The 17,616-nt window shown below is 41.7% G+C and overlaps 1 protein-coding gene across 4 annotated transcripts in view; it reads left to right on the top strand.

Annotated features, from left to right (window-relative positions):
- The window catches only part of PPIL3 (peptidylprolyl isomerase like 3), a 116,919-nt gene that overhangs the window by 14,965 nt on the left and 84,338 nt on the right, over nt 1-17,616 (top strand). The window contains exon 2 of one of the 4 annotated variants that reach the window (XM_044076649.1): nt 15,762-15,848. The exons of 1 other annotated variant lie outside the window; for it this stretch is intronic. The gene's annotated coding sequence lies outside the window, so the exon portion shown is untranslated. Of the gene's footprint in view, nt 1-15,761; nt 15,852-15,879; nt 15,914-17,616 lie in introns of those variants that run through there. 2 more of the 4 variants (XM_044076647.1, XM_044076648.1) reach the window with 2 other exon arrangements.

The following is a 17,616-nucleotide window of genomic DNA, read 5'->3' as shown; positions in this document are numbered from 1 at the left end:
TGGGTTTTTAGTATTTCTCCATTTGGACCAGATTCTATTTCTCTGAAGCATTTTTTGCCTTGTTTCTTTTGTGAGCCAAGGTGCAGGTTTGTTCCTAGTTCTGACCGTGCGAGAGGGGGCATGGTGTTCTAGGATTTGTAAGAATTTAGTGTTAAAGTAAGAGACTGCTTCGTCAAAAGGTAGGTATTTTAGGGGTGACCAATTGCAAGCTTTGAGCTCTGCTTGGAAGCTAGCTGGGTTGAAGTTATTTTTGTTCTGGGTAGTTCTAAAGATTGGTTGGATGTAAGGGTCTTTTGTCTAGTTATATAGGTAAGGGAGTGGTCACTAATATCCAATCTAAGGTGGCTTGCTTATTGCTAGGTTTATGGGTTCTGGTAGAGGAGGTGATAGTTTGATAAAGCCATAAAGGTTTATGTGAGTAGTTGGTTTGACAGAGGTACAGCAGTTCCAGTCTTTAGTCTCCAAGGAGTATGATTTCTTGTGGGAAGGATGTGGAGAGCTAACTAAGGATATTTTCAAAAGTATTAATGTTATTGCCTGGAGGGATATAGGAGCACATTATGTATAATGATTTAGAAAGATGGTTTAGAAAGGTGTAGTAAGAATCTTGGGGCATGGTGGGGGATCTGTAGCAAGCTACAATTTGGATTGCAATCTTACCTAGTGTTAGTTGCACCTGGAGAATTTCAGATGCATTATTGGCCAATTAGCCTGGTGGTGTGAATATCTTTGGTGAATATGGACACTCCTCCACCTTTAGTGTTTCGGTTCTGGTTTGGTGGCCGAAAAGTGTGGTAAGAGTTGTAGCCTGGTATTGCAGGGGTGCTCTCTGGAGCCTTGAACCAGGTCTCAGTTACTGCACAGATACTGATGTTCTCCATTTTTTGGAGTGCTGCGAGAGAGACCATTTTGAGGTTTAGACTTCTAGCATCGAGTAGCATTACCTTCAGATTTTGCATGCTTGTACCTGTTACGGTGGTGGTTTTGTCCTTTGAACTTTGCCTAAAAAAGGCACTATAGGGGTGGCAAGAGCCTTGGCCAGTACCTGAATCCCAGGGTTGACAGGTGCAGCCCATCTCTGGCAAAGCATCATGGTCCCAGACAGATGCTGGATCCCTTTTGAATGACACCAGAAGCTTAGCCAATTGTTGGTCGATCATTTTGTCCTTATACTATGGTATCATTCTGGGCGAAGGCAGGATGCTACTCGGGGCTAGGGTCTACCTGCCTGGGCCACATGATCCGAGAGCTCTGCCATGTCTCTTTCCATGTAGTCCAGGGAGGTACGTCTCAAGTCATTCACACCAACATGGACAAGTCCTAGTTTTACTTGTTTTGGAGTGACGAGTGCATGCATTATGTGGTGGATCCTGGCACCCAACAGGCAGCTGACTGCAATTTTGTCCTTGTTAGTCATAGGTGACTCTATAGTCAGACATACTGAAGTGTTGGGTACGTTGTCTTGCCTTAGGGGCTGTTGGGTGGCACACTGGTGTTGTGAGCTATGTGACACTTCAGTTGTGATTGGTGATTGCGTTTCAGCTTCGGAGGTCCTTGTTGCTTGGGCAGGTTACTGTTAAGGGCCTCCGCATATATGAAAGTTTAGTGTTGCTATGTGAGGGTGGTGTGGGTTTAGAAGGGCTATGTGTTGCTTGAGGTGTAGTGTGGGTGTTAACCTTCTCCTCTTAACTGTCTAGCACAATCTTTGGTTGAGAGAGTTTTGTTTGCTTTCTGTTTGGCTATGTAAGTGCATCTCTTGCAGGTTGTAGTGCTGGGTGATAGGAGGAGAGGGTTGTGTGTGTACATGAGGCAATTGCTGCATTGCCCCAGTATGCCCAGATTCTCCAGGTGAACAGGAGAAATTACCGGAAGCTCACTCTTGGACGTGCCTGCTTTGGTGCTTTAAGTACAAGAACTGTTTTCTCTTACCTTAGCAAGGTACTTTGCAATTATAGGCTGTTTAGTGCCTATGATAATTTCTCTTTTTTAACAAGGAGAGTTGAGTGCTTGTATCAGTTTAAGGCTTCCTAGTGCTTTACAAGCAGCTTTTAGAGCAAGTGCTAGTCACAGGGATGCTTAAAGGTAAGATGAAAAAAGAGGAGTTAGATGTGAAAGTAGGTAACTTAAGTTTTACCTGTCTAAAAAGTTAAGTTTTAGTGGAGAGTTGTTATTTTTAAAACAGCAAGATAGATTGAAAGGGGTGGTCACTTTTGTATTCTGGTACTATGTAATACAGTAGGATGGCCAATAAATTTAAATAGTTGAAGGGGAGTGATTTCACAAAATGATAATTTTGCGCTTACTCACACAAGCCAGTAAAAGCAGAGGAAATGAGATATATGGTCAAATTTAACATAAGGGGCAGGCAACTAGAAAGACAGTGGTGTTTAAGAACAGCGACCGGGTGAGAGGGTGGGGAAAACATTTCTGCCTGACTCACAAGAGACAGAGCTGTGTTCTCCAAGTTTTAATATGCAGTTAAAAGCAGAATACAAGTAAAACACAGGTTCACAGGTAGGTACTAGGCTATTGGCCCTAGGGCCTATATAAGCCTAACCAAAAATGTACCCTGGCTTTCGTTACCCAAGAGAATTATTTTCCTGTGTCCCTGTCGAGCAGAGCCACAGAAGTGATCCCTGGGGTGAATTTCCCATCCAATCATCAAGATTTTTCTTGAGTGATAATGAGGAGGTAGGTAGTCTGTTCCACAGAGTATGGGAAGTCACTGGGACAGGAATCTATCCCTCCAGCATGTTCTGTTTATTGTGGTGACAAGTTTTAGGTTCCTAGAGCGTGTAGCTCGGTTGGATTGGGATTTCTTTACGAGGAACACGTCCAACAGCTCAGAGTTTGACATAGCTTTGTATGTTAGGCAGAGATCGCCTCTGAGTAGACAATATGTGACTGAGTAAAGCTGGAGTTTTTTGAGACGGTCTGCATAGGGCATCTGTTTGAGGCCAGTAATCCTCTTTGTGAGGTATTTCTGTGGCCTTTCCAGTTGTTGTAGATGTCTTGTGAGGTACATACCAAAAGGGCATTGTACTCTATAGTAGAGGGGAACTATGACCTCTTTTTTTCTGGATGAGAAACCTTTTGTGATGAGGTGAGCCCCGTAGAAGGATTTCCTGACCACTGTGGTGATGTGATTATCAAAGGAGAGACTACTGTCCACCTGTGTCCCAAGGTCTCATCACATTTTTGGCATTAAGTAGACTACCAGCTGTGTGGTAGTTCATAGGTACAGAGTTTTTACCAAAGGGGATGACAATACCATTTTGGCATAGAGCTTTAGGCCATGGCTTTGACACCAGGCAATCTTATCTCAGTGAGGCCCTTTTGTAGTATGTCCACATTGTTAGGAGTTTTGATTATGGCTCCTAGTTTGCAGTCATCTGCAAACTTTGTTAGCCAAAGTCCTTCTATGTTAGCTTGTACTTCAGAGAAACAGTTCATACTAGGCAAACTGCCCTTGGGGGTCATTTTAAGCCTAGCCAATTAGCTCATGGGAGAGTCAAACTCTGCACCTTGCATCTGTAAGGTAAGCACATTAACCATTATGCCAACCTCCTAGTAACACAAGGTAAAGAAAACAAATCACAGTATTTAAAACAGAAAAAGACAATAAAGTAATACAAAATGTAGTTGTTGTCTTTCGGCTTTTCCTGGTTAGGGGTCGCCACAGCGGAACTCCGGCCCGCTAATGATTGGCAGTGGATTTTTACATGCCGAGTTGCCAGCCCTGATGCACAACCTTCAACGAAGGTACGCCCATTCCTGCCATGTCTCCTCACAGAAGACGCTCTAGCTGAGAATCTAACGGGACAACGTCTTGCTGAGGCGACAACGCTACCGCAGCACCACCACCGCAGTTCTAAAGTAATACAAAATACAACAAATAAAAAGCAAAACTAACCTTTCCCTCACAGCGAAGTGTAGCAGAGTCTGGATGAGCCTTTCAAGTAAAGCCGTACTGCTGAGGACAGGGCCACAAATTATGCAAGAGTTCTACTGTGAGCACATTACCCTGAAGTACTAGGTGCCATAGAGTGTGCACATATAGAAATCAAGGCACCACCTGGGAAGCAATAAAAGCTGTACATCAATAGAAAAGGCTTCCACTCCAGTAACTGACAAGCTGTGTATAATGCTAAGGGAATCCTCTTGGATGTGTGTGCTGGTAACCTAGGCAGTTACCAAGACTCGCATATCTGGCATGCCTCCCAACTGTGCCAGATGTTCACTAGGGGTGATATCTCACAGGGTCATTTACTGGGAGATGCAGGCTATGCACAGGAACTGTGGCTGATTGATGCCCATCAGAAATGCACACACACCTACTGAAGAATACAATAATAAGGCACATGCTTAAACCAGAAATATCCTAGAGCATGTGTTTGGGCTGCTGAAGTCACAGTTCTGCTGTCTAGATACATCTGGGGGAGCCCTGCAGTACAATCCACATACATGTACTGAAATCTTCTCCATCTGTGCCATGCTTCACAACATCATCCTGAGAAAGCAGCTTCAGCAGGATCATCAAGGGGAAGGGGCACACATCCCACCTCCAGTGGCAAGATCACAGCCACACACAGTTGAGGAGTCAGAGGGAGAGCCAGTAGCTGCTGTGGATGTAGATATGCTCAATATGCCCTTGCATTGGCTAAGAGGCAATGCATAGCACACTCACTCACCACCTATGAGGCCAAAACCTTCATCCTACACACATACATATAATAACCATGATGCTAGGCAATGTTCACAACCTTTACCTACCCATGTAATGGCTGTGTACTCTTAGCATCAGACAGAATTAGCACTGAACTAAAACTGTAGCAACTGCAGGATGTACAAAGTACGTTTTGAATCTGGGGTGTTAAAACAGAATTGTGTAATAATACAAATGAATAGCATGTTCATGTTTTACTTGGTGATGTAAGTAAAAGCTAGGTGATTTGTACAGAAATGACTTTAACATGTGATGGCAGATACTTATGTGAATACATGAGTCCTCTATCAAGTAACAGGCCTCAGGCATCAAAAATTCACTCATTCATACCTCTCAAAAGTACTGATGGTCACCGAATGTCCTCTGTTTGGCCTCATACTTTTGCACTGGAAAATCATTAAAGAGAGACGTTAGAAAGCAATGAGACACATTTCAGTTTCAGACTTTACAACCCTAATTTTTGTCTTAGCACCTGTAAGCTCCTATGATCAAAGCAGTAGCCCAAGTCTCTCCCTTGCGTGTATCTTGTACTGATACCACCAAACCAATTTAGATGCGTGTCCGAATAGGTTTATGCTAATCGAACCAGCAGGTCAAGCTCCAAGCTTAACATAGATTGTAAGAGATTTTTATTTTTCAAAATGCTGCAGAAGATTCTCCCGTACAATCATAAAATGACTGCCACTTTTTTAGTTCTTCTTCAAATGAGATTCTCCTCTACTGTTTGATCTTTTCAGAAGTTAGGTGAGTGCACTTTTTATAGTGAGATTTAAGATTGCAAGCCTACATTAACCCAGCTGATGCTCATTATCTTAGGGGCGTCTGTAAAACCCCCTCCTAATAAACTAAAACAAGTCAGATTTGTAAAAACTGCAAGAAAAAAATGACCAAGCTAGGGTTTTCACTCTGTGATTCCTTAAAAAGAACTCTTGTGCTAGAGGCTCATGGGATATATGTAAATATATTAAGGATATCTTGTATTTAAGATATGCGGATTTCACATACTCTATCCTGTTATTAGACCCCCAAGGGTCAGAAAATACATGTTTGTATACAAATTAACATTTTTTCAATCATCCATGTGCTTTTGCAGATCGCTTCGTCAAACCTAACTTCTAACTATGGTAAGATATTGAGTGACTGTCTTTGGGAGTAATAAAATTTCAATGAATAATCTGGTAAAACAATCCCTTTTACTCTCAGGAATAGGTGTGATGGTGAAGCTTCCTTAGGTTTAGTACGCTGGTTATGGATGTGCGAGAGTTCAGTCCAAGGGCTCTGCTGGCAGATCTGCCATTTTGAGTTCTTGCTTCTCCAAGTAATCATTCATTGGTCCTTGGAACTCCTTTATTTCAGCTTCTCCAAGTAATCATTCATTGGTCCTTGGAACTCCTTTATTTCAATCTCTTTCATGATATGAAAGAGAAACTTGTGTCCCTGGGATTCCCTGATGTGCTGTGTGTTGAGCTATTCTGGTTTTTAATTTGTTCAGTGTTTTTCCAACACAGAATGCTGTGCACTTGGTGCATTGAGCTCCGTATACTATGCCTTCTGTGTGGCAGTTCCATAGAACTTGCTGTGGAAGGTTTTCTTTGTATTTGGGCAGGTGAACTGATCATTGTTACTTAGGTGTTTACAGTAGCCACACTTTTGTTTGTTGCATGGGAATGTTCCTGGTCAAATTTTTCTGGAGAGGGCCATTATCTTTGCTTACATTCTCAAGAATTTGTTTTGGATTCCGGTTTCTCCCGATCCTGAATTTTAGGACATCCGGCAAAACACTGCTGATGGATGGATTGTTGCTGATAATATTCCAGTTTTCCTTAATGATGTTTTTCAGTGTGTAGAAGTCAGTGGAAAAGGTCAAGGTCATATTGACTTAGAGGGTGTCTTTCTGTTTCTCCTCCTTGGCTATCCTAAGCCAGGGAATTCTGGGTCAGAGTGCTTGCTTTCAATTTATGGGGTCCAGGATGTTCTTGATGTTTGTTATATCCTCTTTCTAAGAAACCTTTTTCAAGACTGATGATGTTTTCCATAAATTCTCTGTGCTCCTTGGAAACTCTGGCCAGTTGTAGGCCCTGGAATTTCATGACGTTCTTTTCTGTAAGAAAGGGGTGCGTGCTGGACCTGTGAAGCAGAAGATTGGCCCTTGTGGGGTTTTGAAAAAGGTTATTTGTGAGCTTACCCATCTCTGCCTCTTTGGATATTGTGAAGTCCAGAAAAGTGTCTTTTGCTTTTGTCGTAACTGTTGGTAAAATTGAGAGTCTGTAGCAGCCTGTCTTCCGTGCTGTCCCAAATTATAAATATATTGTCTATATACCTGTAGTAAAAGCACATCCCTTTGTAGTAGGGAGAGTTGTAGATATGGTCCCTCTCCCATTTTCCCAGGGCTGTGTTGGCCAGGCTGGGTGCCGTGGCTGTGCCTGTGGCTATCCCTTTTTGTCTGAAGCATTTTCTCTTGAATTTAAAATAATTACTGCATAAAAGGATTCGCGTTAGTCTGTTCACTGTTTCTGTTTCATATCTATGGATTGTGCCACTTGCTTCCAGAGCCTCAGAAACCGATTAAAATGGATTGTTTTTTGACCTTGATGATTCTGATTTTTCTGAGCAGGTCACTTGTATCAGGCAAGAACAAAGGGTTACTCTCGGCCAGTGGTTAGCACTTCTAAGTAGAGGAGATTGACTCTGACTCTAATATTTCCACCACTGGCGATAGCCAGCCCGTAAGGAAGGTCCTGGTAGTTTTTGTGAGGCTTCAGTATCCCAAAAAATTCTGAAGCGTAGGGTGTTCAACTGTAAAAGTCCAGAAGCCTTTGTCTAATCAGTCCCTCTTAGCTAAGGAAGAAAAGTTCTTCATTAATGTTTGTGTAGGCATCTCTAACTTTCTTGATGGGGCACTTCTCATAGTACATGTTGTTGTCCAGTGTGACGCCCATATCTTGGCCCAGCAATCAAGGAGCCTAAATCCTCACCACTAACGCCAGAGAGTTTATCTCGTGTATGAGGAAAGGATAACAAATACACACAGTAAAGTGCAATTTCCCTTAAGAGCACACAGAGATCAGTCAGTCCGGGGCTGGTCGCTCCCTTTCTCCCCAGGTCCCCAATAAGACTCCCCACTTGCACAGCTATAGGGTCCAGATCTCAGCCTAGCTGGCAAGCTAAAATCTCCAGCACCCTCTCTGTCCAACCAGTGCTTCGTGTCCCTGCCAAAGTAGCTGACACACGCCCACACTTTGAGATAAGAGTTTACACAACCACACAGACACTTCTGGGGAAGGCTGGCACAGGTTCTCCAGCTGTGTCCCTTTTACCCAGACTATAAGGTAGTAATTACTGCCACCACCCAGGTAATATTTATCAGCTACTCAAAGGCCCTTTAAAAGGGTGTCCAATTATAGCTGTGCAATATTATTATCCAATTTGTAGATGTGACTAAACAGTCAAGACTTGGTGACTTGGTACAGTAATCACTATAAATATGCAATGTACTCTAGAGCTTAAATTATCTCGACACAAACCGGCCACAGTTAAAAAGGTTTTAAAATATTTAATAATAATAAATTTGAATAAATTTGAAACCACAAGATTACTTTCTACTACACAGTCAGTGCTAGTCAAGTGTTCAGAGATCACACAGAAATACTTAAAATAATTCAGTAGTACAGTTCTGACATCACAGAAAAACACGTGGTCTAATCTTTCTAGCTATCCCTAAAAGAAAACGCAAGTCTAAGATAACTTGCATGTGAACAAGAGGCAGTGCTGTGAGTTGGATGATCAAGACAAAAATGCTTAATGCCTTCTGATTCCCTCTGCTGTTGCAGTTCTGATAAACATTATGTCACTCTTTTTCACTTTCCTGGAGTTCCCAGGCTACACATTAACTGCATTTACATTCTTAACATCTCCCCTTTGTTATCTTGCAGCTGGTCAGGAACACAGCAATAAAAAATATATTTGCATGTGTAAATCTAGCAATTTAACTCTTTGTTAAGACAATAGAAACAATTTCTTCTAGACTTTTCGGCACCACTGTCTATTTCAAAGGGTCACCACATGCTTTACTTTGGTTAGTTGAGTGCACTGTTGTCACATTTCCCGTTCCATATGTAACGGTATTTCTTTACATTTAAGACAACAAGCCTGTAGTTTACATTCATATTTACAAATTATATAATTTTACATAATTCTATCTGGCTAGGTTGGCAGCCTTCACCCTTCTCTACCAGTCTTCACATCCAGCATGCCAAGGATCTTGCTATTGTAAGCGTCTGTATCTGTCACTAGGATGCTACCATCTTTATCAGCCTTCATAATTCTCCCATTCTGTCCTGGCAGAGATTTTTCAGTGCATTGATTTCATTGGGGTTGAGGAGTCTTCTTTTTAGTGGTTTTGAGAGTGCTTTTCTTATTTCGGCCTCTCATTTGGATTTGAAGGCTGACTTGCTCAGATATGGGGGTACACAGAAGCTGCTAGGTTTGGCCCACCTTTCTCTCTTGGGATAGTCTTCTTTATCATGGAAAAAGATTTTCAGGTTTACCTTCTGACAGAACATTTTTAGGTTGATTATAGATTAGACCATAACTCTCTTTTGTGCGGAACGAATGTCAAACCTTTCTTGAGGATGTCTAGCTCTATTTTTGTATATTTTTGCTCGTAATGATTCCAGACCTTATTACTTGGCTGTGATTGTTGGCAGATCTTCAGTCTGGAAGGTCCAGAGAGCCCCAGAGATGTTTTAGGTCCCTTTTCCATTGCCATGATCAGTCACTGCTTTGGTTGTTTTTGCCTGGGGTGATGCTGAGTTTTTGGTGGTAGGTCTCTCTGGTGTGGATGTTTGCCAGCATGTGCTTCCTTGGGGGAATCTGTGATGAGCTTTCATGGTCTTGGTGATGGATGTTTGATCCATGCCAAAAAACCTGACCGGTGTCCTGTTCGGAGGTTTTTTCGTTGTTGGAATCTGGGGGTAGTGGAGTGCTGGCTGTACCTGTATTGTTTCTGGATCCATTCCTCATGTCTGTAATGACCAGATGGTGTTTATGTTCTGTTGGGAATTGTGGCAATTGTGTGGAGTCCCTGTATATCTTTTGCTGTTTATTCTCTCTGAGGTTGTGGTCCATGGTTTATACTTTTTCAGTGATTGGGTCAGTTTTTGTTTTAATCTTCATTAAGTTGCTGATCCTTTAATCTAAATGTTTTAGATCCTTGTGGAGTTTTTCTTGCTGGGATGTATTGTGGGCTAGTAGGATTTCTACTAATTTAAGTCTAGCTTCTGTGAGTGCTTTGTCCCACATTTTCTGGATGGTATCATAGAGTTTCTTATGGATCCTCAGTCCTTTAGGTACAATTCTTCTTTTAAGGCAGCTCATCAGGTAGGCTGCTTCCCATTGCATTTGCTTGATGGTAAAAAGTACATTCTCCAGTTCATTCAGTGTGCTTCTTTCTTCCTCGTTATTAGGGTGTTCATCTGTTTGGGATTCCTCATCGAGGGATGGCTGTTGTAGGATGTACTCAGCTCCATACTTTCTCTCCAAATTCAGTGTTTTTATACACTTGTGACTACCCTGAATGCAAAAGATAGAAACCAAGGATATGGCACGGTTATCACTTGCACGGGGTGTTGAGGGGTGGAGGGGTGGGCAGGAAGCCTAAGCTTACACAAAAGGTAAGCGAGTGCATGTGAGTTAAAAAAAAAAAAAAAAAAAAAAACTGGCAGACATTTGGATTAAGAAACAAATAGCCAGTGAGACAGAATTAGCTTTAAGCTTCATGACTGAACCATGTGTGTGTGTGTGCCCTCCAGGTGAAATTGGTGTGCGAGTGCTGGCAAGAGCACAGCCAAGCTCTGAGTTAGCTGTATGTCTTGGTATGTTGGACAGGTGTGAACCCTGCAAAGGTAGAGGTGGCAGTTCATTGTTGTACTAGCCATCGTGGCTCTGCCTGGAGTTGCACTGGCATATCTATGCCCGCAGTCAGATGCAGTGCTGCAACATGAATGTGACTGATGTCTGCCGGACTCATGAGGACGCTCAGAACCACAACCCCATGGCCTGCTGTGTCTGGGTGCGGACAGTGGAGTGGAAGTAGCACCACTATAGGAGCTTGATCAGGTACGGCCATGTCAGCTAACGTCAGATAATTTGACTGGCCTATGTGGATGCCATCCCCCTCCTGGCAGGCATTCCATCACAGACCACCCCCTGTGTCATCCGATGCACTGAATCGGCAACACGGTGGGGGCAGTCACTCATGTCAGCCTGTGTCACATCTACAATTTCTCTGGAAGACCTATTGGAACATGCCTGCATCTCCATGATGGGCGTAAATGTACGTTGAGTGGCACAGGAAAACACACCTGGATCAGGTGGAGGATGGACAGCAAGCCTCCTCCGTACACCCCTAACAACCCTCCTGCTTGGCACTTTCACCTACACTTTGGCTACAGCCAAAGTCAAGAGGCACTTAAGTTGCAGTAATCACACTACCCTGATAGTGTCTCACCCTCCACCTGCCCCATATCTGATGGCTCACTGGAATAGGTTGATGTATGCCTACTGGCTGTGTCTGATAGAATTAGAAGGGATAGCTGAATGTCAGCCTCAGTGTCAGATTTAACTTCTGCACCCCCCCCCCCCGACTGTGCCTGTTTTTGGCCATCATCCTCAAGGTATGCTGATACTCTTGACATCAAGTGGTACAAGTCTAATATTTCCACTGTCAGGATCACCTGTGATAATAAGCAACAAACCCAGGATAGAAATTAATACCTACACTACTGTAGTTCACTGTATGCAAACAAACTAATAGTGGTGCCACTATTGCAGATAGTACAGCAATACACACAACAGTCCTGACCCCCACATCACAAAATAAATATTTCTTTGAACTGCTCATATTTGGCTTACTATGTGCAGAGGATTGTAGGCTCCCTATGGTGGATGATCCTGGAAGAAGTTAAGCAAAAGGTAAGGGTACCATCATCACGATGAACAGTAACATGGGGTTAAGACTTGTTGCCCATTATATGTCCATTAACAATACTTTTAACAAGAACTTGGATGACACATCCACCCAAGCTCGTGTGTAATCAACAGAATGATACAAGTTAACAACAAAATCTACAACTACCCCCCCCCCCCAAAAAAAAAAAAATGTTAAACAGAACTTGAGTATTGCTATCAATATTTTACTCTACAAGACGTATTTAACAAATGAGATGGGTAAGCCTACCTCAAAGCTCCTCTTGGGACATATCTGTTTTCCCTGAAACAGCAGCACCAGCATCAGTGACATACAGTTGTGTTCTTTACGGTGAGCAGTCTGGATCCCTGACAGTGGACAGGAACTCTGTTAGTGCCATTGCAGCTGCTTTCCTCCTAGCAAATGAAATTATGTTATTGGCCCTATGATGCACATGATCGTATGTCATGTTCTGCCCACCTACTGTGTTCACATCAGCCACTATCTGCAAATTTGCATTCTACCAGACGTATCCCCATGTCTTCTCTCAAGCGGAAAGGCACTATGTCACCTAAATGCTTCCACAATGACTTCATTCTCAGGGTAACTGAATGGGGGGGGGGGGTTGCTGGAATTGGGATGCCTGGGTGCCATTGTCCTAGGTGACATAAAATACAAAAGGATAATACACACAGGTATCAAATAAGTCCTGCTTAGATATAGCAAGTGAAGGGTAGTTATTTCACTCTTATCCACTGGAGAAACACAAAACGGTCATGATATTCAAAATATGAAAAAAGGAATTTTGCGGTTGTAACGTATTACAATCCCACACAAAGCAAAGTTGGATCCAAAACAAGAAAAGTAACAATAGCCAATCTTGTTTGTGGCAAAACAGAAATGGAACTTGGCTCCCCCACCCCAAAACAACAGGCAAATGACAAATTTTGCTAACAAACCATCAGTGAACTGCTAAATGTGCTATAAAGTAAACCGTCCTTGAAACGTGTACACGTTTACCACAGAACATTCAATTTTATAGAATTGGCAGTCATGCCTACCTGTATCCAGCACTCCCGTAGAGGTGTATATGGGTCATCATAGAAGGTTAACATGCCTGTGTCATTGACAGTATTGGACATTTACATTTCACGGATATAACAATAGAAGAGTGTAAAGAGAAAAACAGTTGTAACATTAGCAGTTATGACAGTTAATAAGGCTGCGCATCTGAGAAAATAAAATACCTTGACAAGCGTGTATGCCATCAGTACACTTGTAAAAAAATGCATACAGAGAAAAGTAACATTAACTAATGCGCGCACACACACACACACACACACACACACACACACACGTGTAAAACAGATTCTTTTTAGTGACATGTCAGCATATCCAGTATATAACTGAAAAATGCAAACCTATCTTATCCAGATCAGTAGTCTTCTGTGCAGATAAATCCCAAAATAAATATCTTGTTCTGTGTTGTCCACATAAACAAGTCTCCTTACCTTCAGATTCCCTAGCTGCATGGTTCCTTTTTATACTGTAGATTCAGGGCTGTGAACACTGTGGATATGCAAATGAGGTGTAAACTCATTAGAATTGCTGAATCCCAAATACTTGGCTCTGTGTGTCCGATGTAACCATAGTGCAGGCACTCCTTCAATGTTTGTTGCTAATAGAGGGTAACTGCGGAAAAGGAAAACACAACAGCAGTTCAGACTCCCATACTTCCAGTGGGTGTGTCAGCCAGGTTAGACTTACAAAGTGTAGAAGTAATTGTGTCAAGGTTTTAAATGTAAGTAAGCAGCACACATTTCAGTTTCTCTTCAGTAACATCCATCCTCCCCTTCGTTTCTTGACAACTGCGTATATTGCCATTTAATATTCTCCATTTTAAGAACAATGATACGGAATGCCTTACAGACTGTGTGTCAGATTACTGGTCAGATAAGACAGTAATACAGCAAGCACAGAGAGATGAGACAGAGCTGCATTTATGAAAGCAGTAGTCATAAATGGTTGTGTGATCACTTGCCACATCTGAAATGAATACATGTACAAACAACTGTCATATGTTTTGATAGTACTGTGGATGATGTTGCAGTTGGCTGCATGCACAATAATGTTCATTCTCCGCTGCAAAGAGCGATAATACACCCTTACTGTATTTTGAAGTCTCATTGGAGTGAGAGTTCAAATCCAGACCTGTGTGGAAATATGTCATGTGTACCAGGATAAATTTCTGTAGTGTTGCTTATTTAATAGATTTCTTCCCTTCTCCTAATTTTCCTTTATTTATTTTTAATGCCAGTATTTGTGCAATGAGTGGCTTAGCACAAACAGGGGAAATGGCGAAACAGAATGAATGTCATAGCTTTACTTATCTCATTTGCACAATGCTTAGCAGTGTGCAAATGTGGACTATTGGCCCACACAGGAAGCAGACAGAAACCTGCAGACAGGGCGTAGATGGTTTAAAGGTCAAAAGGGATACATTGTTGCAATTGTCACTTTCCATTGTGCAACACTGCTAAGCAACATTGCATGGTGGTTAGTGAACTTGTTTGATGACTGCAGGTGTTAGACATCTATAGACAGGAAGCGACAGGAAGCGGAAAGTCAACAATTTCAAAACGGATACATTCTATTAATTCTCTTGGGCATTGTGCTAACATGGTAAGCTGCATTGCACAGTGGTTTACTCACAGAAATTTAAGAATGATTAGGGAATTATGCAACTGTTATTTAACTACTCCTGTGGTAGCAGAGTAAGTGTAGGGCTGCAATACAAATGGTCCTGGGTTCTAATAAAGTGCAACATATTTTATTGTTGTGACCGTTCAGATTAGAGTAATGAGCATGAAAATATATAAATGTTATTTCAATATTCCTGTGGCAACAGGTGTAAGTGTAGGGCTGCCATACACATGGTCCTGAGTACTAATGCAGGATATTCTAGACCTTTTACTGTTATTCCATTTCACATGATATTAAATATCACTTATAACAATTTATACATAATTCATATAATTATATGTATGTGGGATAAGACACCCTTACTGTGTTTTAAAAGTTCAGATGTATGACTGAGGGTATACTGTCCTCTTTGTTTCTTTAAGTATCATTCTGCTGTCTAGACTTGGATAGCTTTCACACCTAAATAAGACACATACACAAATGAATGTATATAGAAAGACTTTGTCAGTTCACACACAATCATGGTTAACACCTCAGTCTCTCATCTGTATTTATGTCTGAGAAGCACTTCTGTGGTAAAGATGGAAAATCACTGCTGTGGGAGAAAATGTTTTATGTCTTGTGCATAGGTTTGAATCCCACAATTTTAGCAGTGTGTAAAGCCAAAGAAACACGTGTCAGGTCATGAAATTCATGCCTCCAATGCATGTCTGCAAGTTAAATCGCGCCTCCAATGCATGTCTGCAAGTTAAATCACCTAAGAGTTACAGCAGCTGATACCTGTCAGACTAATGTGAAGTGTCAAGTTAACATTCCAGTTTCAAAAAATTGCTTTCCTTTCTGTTTGGCACTGTTGCTGTCCACTTAAAATTGTGCAAGTGTGTTTGGCATCATTGCTTAGGTTTGTGCGTTGCCAGTGAATCTGATAATGGGAACTGGCGGGAAATCATTTGCTGTTGCTCTGGGATTAGATATGTCAGAGGGGAATGTGCCCAATTAGGGCTTGGAAGTGGAGTGTTCAGGAGTCTAGAATATGTATTGGACTCCTGGTAAAGCATTGCAGCCAAAGGTTTCTGCAGGGGGACTATTTCGGCTCCTAGAACAAGTCTGAGGCTTGGAATTGTATGGCCAAGGCTGTAGCCAATGTGACTGGCATCCCATGCACTAGAGAGTAGTGTGGACACCACCTCAGTGACCTAAAAAGGTACAAGGGGGATGCACTCAACCAGTGGCTGGATGGGGTTCAAACTTGCGACATCTCACAGTTGTGCGTATGCTAATAGAGAGAATTTATAATACTTAGAAAGCTAAATATAGGCAAGACTGGTATGCATAATGTTCTGTTATTTTCTTTTCTTTTCACAGCTAATCCTGAAATAGTGGTGAATAGGCAAGCTCGTGCTGATCATATGGAGAGACTGAGGGAAACGGTGGAATATATGCAGCACAAGAGAAGTATTATGGTTGCTTTAAAAATTAAAGAAAAACATTTTTCTTTTCTATACTGTATAAGCAAAGTAAGCGTACATATCCTAATTGTAAAAGCAAGTATGCATGCATAAGTCTGCAGCACAAACCAACATTAGGAGTTAAATGTAAGACTGTAGGCAGAGGTTGTGGATTCAAATATCTCAAATAACTATGCAGTAATGCTTTTTTTATAATATTACATTAAAATCTGAACAGCAGGGCATTTATACCACTTGTAAACCTTAATCTGTATAACTGGACCAAACATATGTGCAGTATCTGCACATTACAATGATTACTTTGAGCAATCCATAATTATAGTTTGTAGTTGTTAGGAAGTAAACTTAAATGTAAAACTTCAGATAAAATAGTGTTGTATTACTGTGATAAAATTAGTACCATCCTGTTTGATATACAATGCATTATCTTATTTTTTTCTCACCCCAACCTTTATCTCTCTTTTTTTTTTTTTTTTTTTTTTTTCTTATGTTATGCATTGTCAAAATGTCTTGATGTCATCCATCTGTAACATCACTAAATGCTTCACAACACAACGAGGTGGGCCAACCCCAGTGGCTCAGCCTATCTCTGCTTCACTGACTCAGTGATACCCAGTACATCTGGGACCCAACCTGATAGTACTGCTTGTGCTGCCCTTGCACTACCTGCGCCCTCAAGTGGCACTTCTTGCAGCTGGTGCTGTGGTACCCTCTGTGAGTACTGGCAAAGGTGGGGATTTCATCACCTACTAAGAGATGCCAGAGTTGGTGCATAGGGTCATGCACAGCACCGTCGGTGTACACCTACGCTGGATGGAGACTGCTCTCCCTCATGGTCTGTAGGAGGAGAATATGTCAAACACTCCAGCAGCCAGCAGAGTAAAGGGACAGTAATGACAGTCCTGCAGTGAGGAGACTAGTTTCACTGTCCCCATATTTGAGCATGGGCTTGCGTTGTTCCCTCCCTCACCTCAATCATGATGTCCCTCACTGTCCTTGTCTAGTCCTGTTTGTTTTCATTTGCTTCCTCACCTACCCAACTTACCTGACCCACAGATATCAATGTCCCTTACACAGTATTCCTCTCTTATTGAAGTTACAAAAAATGGGCACCTGTCTCACAAAAATATATCATCCCATACATGGCTCTCCATTTCACACATGTCTTTTTGACATACTTGATTTCATCAAATTGGTATTCATGATTGCGTTATTGTCACCCCACTTTGTTGAGATGACTGTCCAAATTTAGCTAATATTGTGTACATATTTTCATTTTGCACAGTTGAAGAAATGGATGGCTATGGTTCTTTCCTATCTCCCTCCCCTTTGTTCTTCCTCCTGCTTGCCCCTCATTTCACCACTTCCCTGTCTACTTTATTTTATCACCTATAATCTAGTCAAAAGTTGAATACCACACAGCACACACAAGTAAAAAAAAAAAAAAAAAAACAATGGAGCCTTTCACTTTGTGGTCTCTGTGTGAAGTTTGGCATCCTGCACCAATGCCATGTGATGGTGGATGGCTCTTCTGTGATGCTGTTACCTCAGTGCAATGCTGCTTAACCATGCTGCTTTATGTTAGCAAACAGTAACACACTGAATGCGGTATAAATATTTATTTCGGAGCATTATCACTGCTTATTGTTTACTGTCCATTTAACAGATGTCTTATATGCTATGCACATCTTTAAGAATGACAATAAGCATTCAGATTTTACAATACTTGTTGTAATGTGGACATCTGTTTA

Source organism: Protopterus annectens, chromosome 7.part0, assembly GCF_019279795.1.
Source record: "Protopterus annectens isolate FY-2018-M chromosome 7.part0, PAN1.0, whole genome shotgun sequence".
Classification (NCBI taxonomy): domain Eukaryota; kingdom Metazoa; phylum Chordata; order Ceratodontiformes; family Protopteridae; genus Protopterus; species Protopterus annectens.
The sequence above is the reverse complement of the archived record's forward strand: the minus strand, read 5'-3'. Positions and strand labels throughout refer to the sequence as shown.